A 9,097-nucleotide genomic window follows, 5' to 3' on the forward strand; every position below is an offset into this window, starting at 1 on the left:
ATTGCTGTGGCCGTTTATGATCCAATCAGCAACATATCAAAAATATAGAAAATAACATGTCATAAGACTGGCAGCCTTAACCCTTTACCCCCCACAAGCACGCCATATGGCAACTGTGGCAAGGAAAAACTCCCATATTCCAGGAAGAAACCTTGAGCAGAACCTGACTTGATAGGGGGAGACCATCTGCTTCTGGCTGGCTGCGCCTTCCAATAGCAGCAGATGTAGAATAATCTGAAAAAGTAGTCTACAGGATAAGATGAGTTAGCTAAAAGCTTTCCTATACAGGTATGTTTTCAGATCTTTTTAAAAAATATTTACTGAACTTGCCTGCTTGATGTACAGAGGCAGGGTGTTCCATAGATTTGGGGGATAATGGATAAAAGCAGCTTCTCCACTTTGCTTGTGGAGCACTTTGGGTACGATTAAAAGATTACAATTGGATGATCTAAGTTTCCTTTGTGGTTGGTAAGATATTAAAAGCTCTGAGATATATGAAGGTGCTATGCCATTCAGAGCTTTGTAAGTAATTAACATAACCTTAAAATCAATTATATAGGAAATAGGGAGCCAGTGCAGTTCAGCCAACACAGGGGTGATGTGTTCTCTCTTCTTGGTTTTAATTAAAAGTCTAGCCGCAGAGTTCTGTATGAGTGCCAATTTCTTTAGATGTTTTTTGGGAAGACCAGTGAAAAGTGCATTGCAGTAGTCTAACCTGCTAGTGATAAAGGCATGAATTAGTTTTTTCTGCATCTTGTTGAGTTAAAAAGGGCCGCACTTTGGCAATGTTTCTCAGGTGGAAATAGGCTGTCTGAGTAACTGGGGCACAAGGTGGGTTTGGGTTTACCAGATAATCTACTGAAACAAAAAAAAAACCTAGAGTTGCTCTTATGGGCAGAAATAAGTTCTATCTTGTGTAACAATTTTGTCTCATATGCTACATTTTCAGTGTTGAACTAAGCTGTGCGGTTTTCTTGCACACCCACATTTCTGATAACATTTGAATCCACCTTCAGCAGGAAGGTGAGATTGGAGTCACGGTAGCAGATGTGTCGGGTCTTCCCAGTGGACACATCCCCCAGACGCATGATCACCTGACTCCAGCACATCAAAGACTGATTGATGCTGCTCTCTTCTTGAAGAACACACTGGTACCAAACACCAAACACACATGAGTCATGGGGCCTTAACCAAAATGTTATTACCGGTAACACGGCCACAATACAGTATTCCCACTGATACCAACTCACCTTTAAGCTGGAGCCCTCAGCATGTGTGTCATTCTGTCTCTCTGACCCAGCCAGGTCCACCAGCTTAAACTGCGATGACCAGATGTTGACCTCCCCATTGGTCTCCTTGGACTGCAGAATCATGGTGAAAATGGTGTGAGAGCGAGACGTTTTGCGGTAGAGGTAGAGGCCACACAGTGGTCATTGCAGCCGATGGACAGCACCTGGGAGGATTGACCCTCTCTCAGGGTCAATAATGACTGCTATAATAATAATGACTGATTTCTCTGAAAATGTATCAATTATACCCTAAAGCATGAATATACACAGGGTCACATGTGATGGAAATGTGCAAATAAAACATGAAATCATGTCCAAGAAATTGTGGCTGTTCTGATGCAAGCATCCACTAGGTGGTAGTGTACACACTTCAAATGGGAAAGACACACACAGGAGTAAGTACACTCAAAGTTGTGCCTCTAATGAACCACGAGAGGAGGCCGTGGAGGAGCACGTGGTAGGCTACCTTACCTTACTCATGCCCAGGCAGACATCAGGCTAGAGCACACACCAAATCATCATCCTGCATTCAACAATTTCATGGTCTCCTGACAGATAACATTTTTAAAGGCACAGTCCACAACTCTGGTGAAAGATTTTAGATGTTTGAGTGGAACAGACAGTCCAATTACACCTTTACCTATGTGCTCCCTAAGCAAGATATGAATTGGCTGAAACAGAGCATATCTCTGAAACAATATGAGACACATTATCTCCAACTCACAGATCCAAGACTGCTGTAATTTGCAGAATGTCACTGAATTCAATGATGTGGCAGTCTAATCGTATAGGACCTTATTTGACCTCAGTCAGCCGTTAGAAATCAAAGTTTGTAAATAACAACCATTCTATTTACCACATCAGAACAAAGCTTTCAGTAACTATGGATGACATAATTGGTATAAAATGTGATATGAGAAATAGTTTAAATATTTTCAGAGGCAAAGTAAGCAGTATGGTTATTTTTAGTTTTCTGTTTTACCCAAATAGAAGAAAGTGGTCAGGGAAACAGTTCTGGAGTCTAAAAGCTCACAGTGAATGCCAGTGTTTCTCGCCAAGTGCAGTGAAATCAGTTGAAATTCCTGTATCCCTCTCTGGAGTTTTTAGGGTTACAATAGGCTACCTTTCCATCTCACAAGTGTTTATCCCATGTGCAGGCTCAGAGATAGATATAATAAATATAGACTTGCTTTGTGGCATACCATTTAAAAGATGGCAGCTACACATTTGTTCACTTGGTTTTTGCTAAGGGGATTTGTGCAGAGCATGTACTTTAGCCAAAAACAAATGAATGCTCCTGGATACCCTGTCTGTTTGTTTTTCCTATAACATATACAGTATTTCACTTTAGCATATTATGGCACAAAATACCCCGGAGAGGACATAATATCACCACTACATGCTTGGATAGAGGGGAGCCTGTACACCTTGATAAGTTATATGACAGGTGCAGCTATATCGCCCACAACTAACAGCGAGAAAAAGAAAAGTGCAACACTGCTCAACGCATTGACTGATGTACTGATGAGCTGACACTTCGGTCAGTCAAACCTTCAGAGTAGGCAGTATTGCGCTTTCCTTTTTCTTGTTCTTAACCCCTACATACTTACCATTCTTAAGTAATAAATACTTTCAGAACACTCTTAACTATCCCACAGGGGAACCTTTTTTCTAAAACTAATAATAGAACACAGAGCTAGACTGTTTCTTTTCTTGCTGTTTCTGACCATTCTGACCACATGACAACCTTTCAAAAGTCTCCTGTACTTCCCTGTTGCCATATCATGTGAGCACAATATTTCCCCTTGAACACCACATGCTGGTATAATGTTTAATCACATCATTCCTCAAATACAAAAATAACCAAATCACATATCATTAGTAACCCTTATCTTTTTAATGGTAATGGTATTCTCACAACTGCGACCAATGAGATGTGGCACTGAAAGAAATGTGAATGAACATATTTCTCCTGATAAATTAATGGAAATTCTTATACATGCTGGCCCAATTATTTTATACATTTAAAAGTCACTGGCAGTCTACAGCGCAACCAGAATGCTCGACCAATAGCCTGGAAAGTGCAAACTATTTGACCTATTAAGGGGTAAGTCATCATCATAAACTTCATAGTTCATACCTGCATGCATTTTGCATACTTAATCTGGATCAAACATGACTAAAAGGAAAAACAGAGTAAAAAGATTAGTAGACCAAAAAACAATGTGTATAAACATGTACAAATGTCATTCAGTAAAACTTTTAGAGCCTCATAACTGAAAAAAAGAGAAAAATCAGTTATGGTGTAACAGGTTAAATATAGGCTATGGTACTTTACGCTTCTGAAAGCTGATACTCAGATTCTGATCAGAAATTCAGTTCAGCACTCGTCATGAAAATTGCATTACTGTAGATGTTACAACAAATGGATATATGAACATGATCTCAGAGAAAGATGTGTTTATCCTGCAATATCACTCACACAATCAAGTGCCTTAAGTGAGAGAGCCAGTACTCTGGGTGTGTCTGCACTGAGACATCTGGAGAGTGTTCAGTTGAGACAGGTTCAAACAAACAGGTATGAATACCTGCTTTGTATCTTGTGTAAAACCACCAACAATTAGACCCTCATGTCATAAGCTGTCTGGAGCAAAGATTGGAGCGCTACTGTATGCTCCAAGATCCAAGGTCTGTACTTCCACAGCGCTTTACCCTTCACAAGTAACAACACATGAGAACAGCCTGTGATAATAAATACTTGCAAACTTACTAATGAATAAATATTTACTTGAAACTGCAAAAACTTTAAACAAAATGTAAAGAACAATGTAAACAATCATACATTTATGACATTTCTGTAACAGTTCAATAGTACTTTAGAACATCTTTATTAGGGTAGGAATCACATATATGCATGAATGTGGTGGACACTGGTTACATGGCATGTTTATGGTACAATACGACATACAATATATTACAAACAATCAAGAGAAGTAATTAGTCATAACATTGGACTGAGCTGGTAACTTCAATACACAAAACCTGCTATAAATTCCAGTATCAGATTGGCCATCTGGGGAAACAGATATATATATAATTTTTTTTTTTTTTTTTTTTGATTGTTAATATAATGTCTCATAGCACTACAGCAACCATAGGACAATTTTAATTATAAGTAAGAAATCCTTACTTTTGTCAAAAAAAAAAAAAAGTTTGGGGATGATTTGCTTGTGCAGTATGATTTTATATACAAACATATTACAGTTAAATAAAAAATTGCAGGTAGTATGTGATGAATGTCCTCCAGTTAAAACATGGCATTATTATTAAAGATACTTTGTGAAAGAGAGATGTAGGGTATAAAAGAGCATGTTGCTGTCATTTCCTGGCATATGAAGCAAATACCTATAGAAATAATTTAGAAAACAATACAAAACTGGTGTAAAACGTATGGTCAGGCCCTGTTTTACACCTGGTGAATCATGGAGCCAGGCGCCATGCAACTCTCCTTGCTAGTTTACACCGGCGCAATGATCATTATTCCGCCAAATGCCATGCAACTCTCCTTGCTAGTTTACACCGGCACAATGATCATTATTCCGCCAGGCGCTCGAGTTGACGAGTTGTCAAATGAACCTTGCTCACTCACATGCGTGTCGATGAAAAAACTAGGTGTGGTCAGGCGCATGGTCACAAATTGCTATATTAATACCATTAAAATGCTAATGTCAGAAGAACCTGGCCTAGAGAAATGTGCAGTTCTACACTGCTATTTTCAGAAGGCTCTGTCAAGAAGTCTAACATGTGGCAAGAAATATTATTAGGGTAAGCCAGACAAATAACTAAGAGTAGGACTTTAATTGGCCGTTGCCTACGAGTTCAAATACTAGGTGCAGACGTGTGTATAATCGGCTTGTCACACACATGTTTTAGCAGAGCAAGCTTTAGTGGAATCCTGCTGTTGCATACACGGTCACGCGTGCAAGAAGATTCCTTCTGCAGAGATGCACTCACTCGTCACCGAAATACCAATGTGCCATTTGATTTTGAGCTCTTTGTTCTTAAAGAGAATAGCAGATGTCACTCGTATTGGTTTAATGGATGTTATGCACAACACACACCCATGATTAATTAAGAAACAGAAGAACAATCCCTTAGAGCCATGCACCTGTTGTCTGATCACTTATTCCGCTGTCAAACTAGCAAAAGTGGACTGGACACGACAAACCCTAAAAGCGCTTAAACCATGCATCAAACTATGTGTTTTAGATCATCAAAAAGGGTCCTTGACTGCATTAAGCTACTATTTTAGCAGTATAATACTAAGCAAAATTAAACATTAAAATTAAATTAACAGATCCTACAGCTTAATCCATTAGGCACTCAAATGAACAGATCATATAGCACACTGATTCTTGGGATAAGGGACAAAACCATTTTGTCTTCAATATTTTTTTTAAAATCCTACATAAATCAAAATTGCTATGTGTATAGATACAGGTCTTGGCTACAAAAATATAAAAGGGAACATGTTTTATATTAAAAGACTTTTTTATGAAAATTGACATTCATTCACTTCATAATTTAATTTGGTCAACTCCATTAGACACATCAAAACATATTTTATCTTAATTTCATAAATTCATAAAGACTGTAAAGTTCTTAAGTGTTTAATAGTGTTGTTTTCTAGCACAGTTATGTAGTAAAATTCATTCTAAACTATTTTGCTTTGATTTTACACTATTTTGGAACACCCCATTTTGAAATACATTAATTTTGTATATTCATCTTTAATATTAAGCATATAATCAGTGTTCTTAGGCAAATAAGAAATCATTGTGTGTAGTTCAAAGTATGTTTTACTATATTTACCAAAATAAATTCCACAGAAAGTAACAGATATTTGTTAAAAAAAGACAAAAACCTTCATCTTATGGTATTGATGTAACAGAGGTCTGTTCGTCCGCCGCTCATAGCCCTCGAACCCGCCACCTCAACACACACTGGCGTGAGAGTCGAACGCTCTAACCACTGAGCTAAAAGCCCAGGCTTCCAACTCAGCAGTTAGAAGCGTTCTTAAGGTTAGGGATGTGAGGATTTACATGCGCAACTAGCATGCTAGCTCAGTTCGCCTCCGTTACATTGGCAAACTGACGGTGTTGACTACAACTGACTGTGTTGACAAACAGCTGATAGAAAGGGAAATTAATTACAAATCAGTTTTGATATGGAACCCTCAAGGGAAGGGAAAGTCAAAAAACAACAGGTAACAAGATTTTGAAGGCAGTGGCAGACATGGAAAGAGAATAATGTGCCGAGCTTCAAAAGAAAACCGAATAATCTAAAATATCTTGTAATGAATACTACCACCGTTCTCTAAGGGAGTACAGGAGACATTAACCAATGGGAAGTTATACTTGGATGAGGTCATCTCCAATCTCCAATCACCTGTCTCAGAGATATTTTTGTGAGCCACTGCCTATAATGCCGCCTTCATTACACATTGGATATTTGGAAATCCTGACCTCTGACTGAGACAAAATGACTTGAATGCAAAGTCGGGTAAGATTTTATGCTCAGAGACTCGTGCCGAAGCTGATACTATTGATAACCATGCACTCTTTTTCAGTCGAGTTCACTCAATATTAACCACACGTATACTACAGCCCTTCATTTGTGATATACAAGCAACAACGGAGCTTCAGTGAGTACTGGATAGGAGCAGCTCGCTGGCACAGGAGGGCTACTCGCATGGATGGGATGGGAGGAAAGGGCACTCACTCACACAGTACACATACAGCTGGGAGTTTTGGCTGCAGGTCAACAATGTAACATAAGCAGAACATTGACAAGCGCACATGTCCAGCTAGAATGAAAAGCGACAGCTTATTGGCACTGAAGGAGTGCAAATTATAAAAGGGATTGAAGGTGTCTCCCAAAGCCCAGCTCACACTTAAAAAGATCTGTTTAATAAAGATGCCTTTCAAAAAGGGAAAGCTCATTGCTGTTGATTATAGATACCTCCTCATTGCTGCTGATAATGGATATGTATCAATACTGGTCCTCCTAGACCTCAGCGATGCCTTTGACACCATAGACCATGACATACTATTTCATAGGCTTGAACATTCCATAGGCATCAAAGACTCAGCATTTGCTTGGTTGAGATCATACCTTTCTAACCGTCGACAATTTGTACAGGTCCATAATGAACCATCTACCCTGAACCATCTACTATGGTAAAATATGGAGTGCCTCAAGGCTCAGTACTGGGGCCCCTGTTATTTTCTCATTATATGCTTCCCCTAGGCTCTGAAATTAGGAAACATGGCATTAATTTCCATTCTTATGCAGATGATGCACAATTATATATCTTCATAAAACCTGATTAATTAACCCTGTTTGCCAAACTTGACACATAAAAGATGAACAACTTCCTGCTTTTGAACACAGATAAAACAGAAGTCATGGTTTTAGATACTAAAAAGATGAATATCCTATCCTTATCAGAGGCTACATACAGTATAGTGATCTTCCCATGACCTCATCCACAAGTGTTAAAATCTAGGAGTTAAAATTGACCAGGACCTATCACTAAATAATCACATAAAACAGATCACCAAAACTTTATTTTACCACTTAGGGAACATTTAAAAAATAAGGAAGTCCGTATCTTTACCAGACGTTTAAAAATTAACCCACACTTTTGTCACTTCAAGGATAGACTATTGCAATGCTCTATACGCTGGCTGCAATAAACATGTCTAAAGAGCTTACAGCTTATAAAAAATGCAGCTGCTTGCTGCTCACTAGGACCAAAAAATATGAACATATTTCCCCCATCCTAGCATGTTGGCTATCTGTTAAAAGTCATATTGACTTCAAAATATTACTTCTAACATACAAAGCCATAAATGGCTGGGCACCTGAATATATTAAAGATCTCCTAGTCCCATATAACCCCCCTAGACCCCTACGATCACAGAAAACTGGACTTCTTGTAATCCCAAGAATCTTAAAAACTACAGTAGGAGGCAGAGCTTTCTGCTACCGCGCACCCCTCCTGTAGAATAATCTCCTTCCCTCAATTTGATTAGTAGACACCCTCCCTATTTTTAAATCTAGACATACCTCTTTAGTGCTTCCCATAGTTAGGTATGGAGCAGTGTGGAACTTCAACCACCTCAGGGTTTTTTTGGAATGGACCACCCTGCTGTGTCCTTGTGTGACTGGCACCCCAGTCATGCGTGCGATGTTGGTCACTGACCATACCTGCGCTGGTGCTGACTACCCTTCACCATGCCATAGTTATGCTGCTATAGCATAGCGCTGTCATGGACTTTTCATGTGTCACGCCGTACAGTACAACCCCTCCTCTCTCCCCCTCCCTCTCTCTCTCTCAACTCTCCCTCCTACCTCTTCTCTCTGTCTTGCCGTTCAACTCCCTCTTCTCCCCCTCTCTCAACTCTCCCTCTCTTGCCTTTTCTCTCTATAGTATAACACTATATAGTACCATTGATATACTAACTATTAATACTATTAATACTAACCACCATGACTACTAACATGACTACTAACCCACTCTATATCTCTCTTTCTTCCCCCCGAGGTAAACCATTACCAGTAAACCTACCCTAGGCAGATGGGTCAGGCCCTTGAGTCATGGATCTGCTCAAGGTTTCTTCCTATACTGTATGTATCTCCAATTCTAGGGAGTTTTGTCCTCGCCCCTGTTACTCATGTGCCCTCTCTGAATGTTTAACACTCTGTAAAGCGCCATGAGACATGTGTAATGTTTTGGCACTCTA

The sequence above is a fragment of the Alosa sapidissima genome, chromosome 4 (genome assembly GCF_018492685.1).
Source record: "Alosa sapidissima isolate fAloSap1 chromosome 4, fAloSap1.pri, whole genome shotgun sequence".
Lineage (NCBI taxonomy): Eukaryota > Metazoa > Chordata > Actinopteri > Clupeiformes > Clupeidae > Alosa > Alosa sapidissima.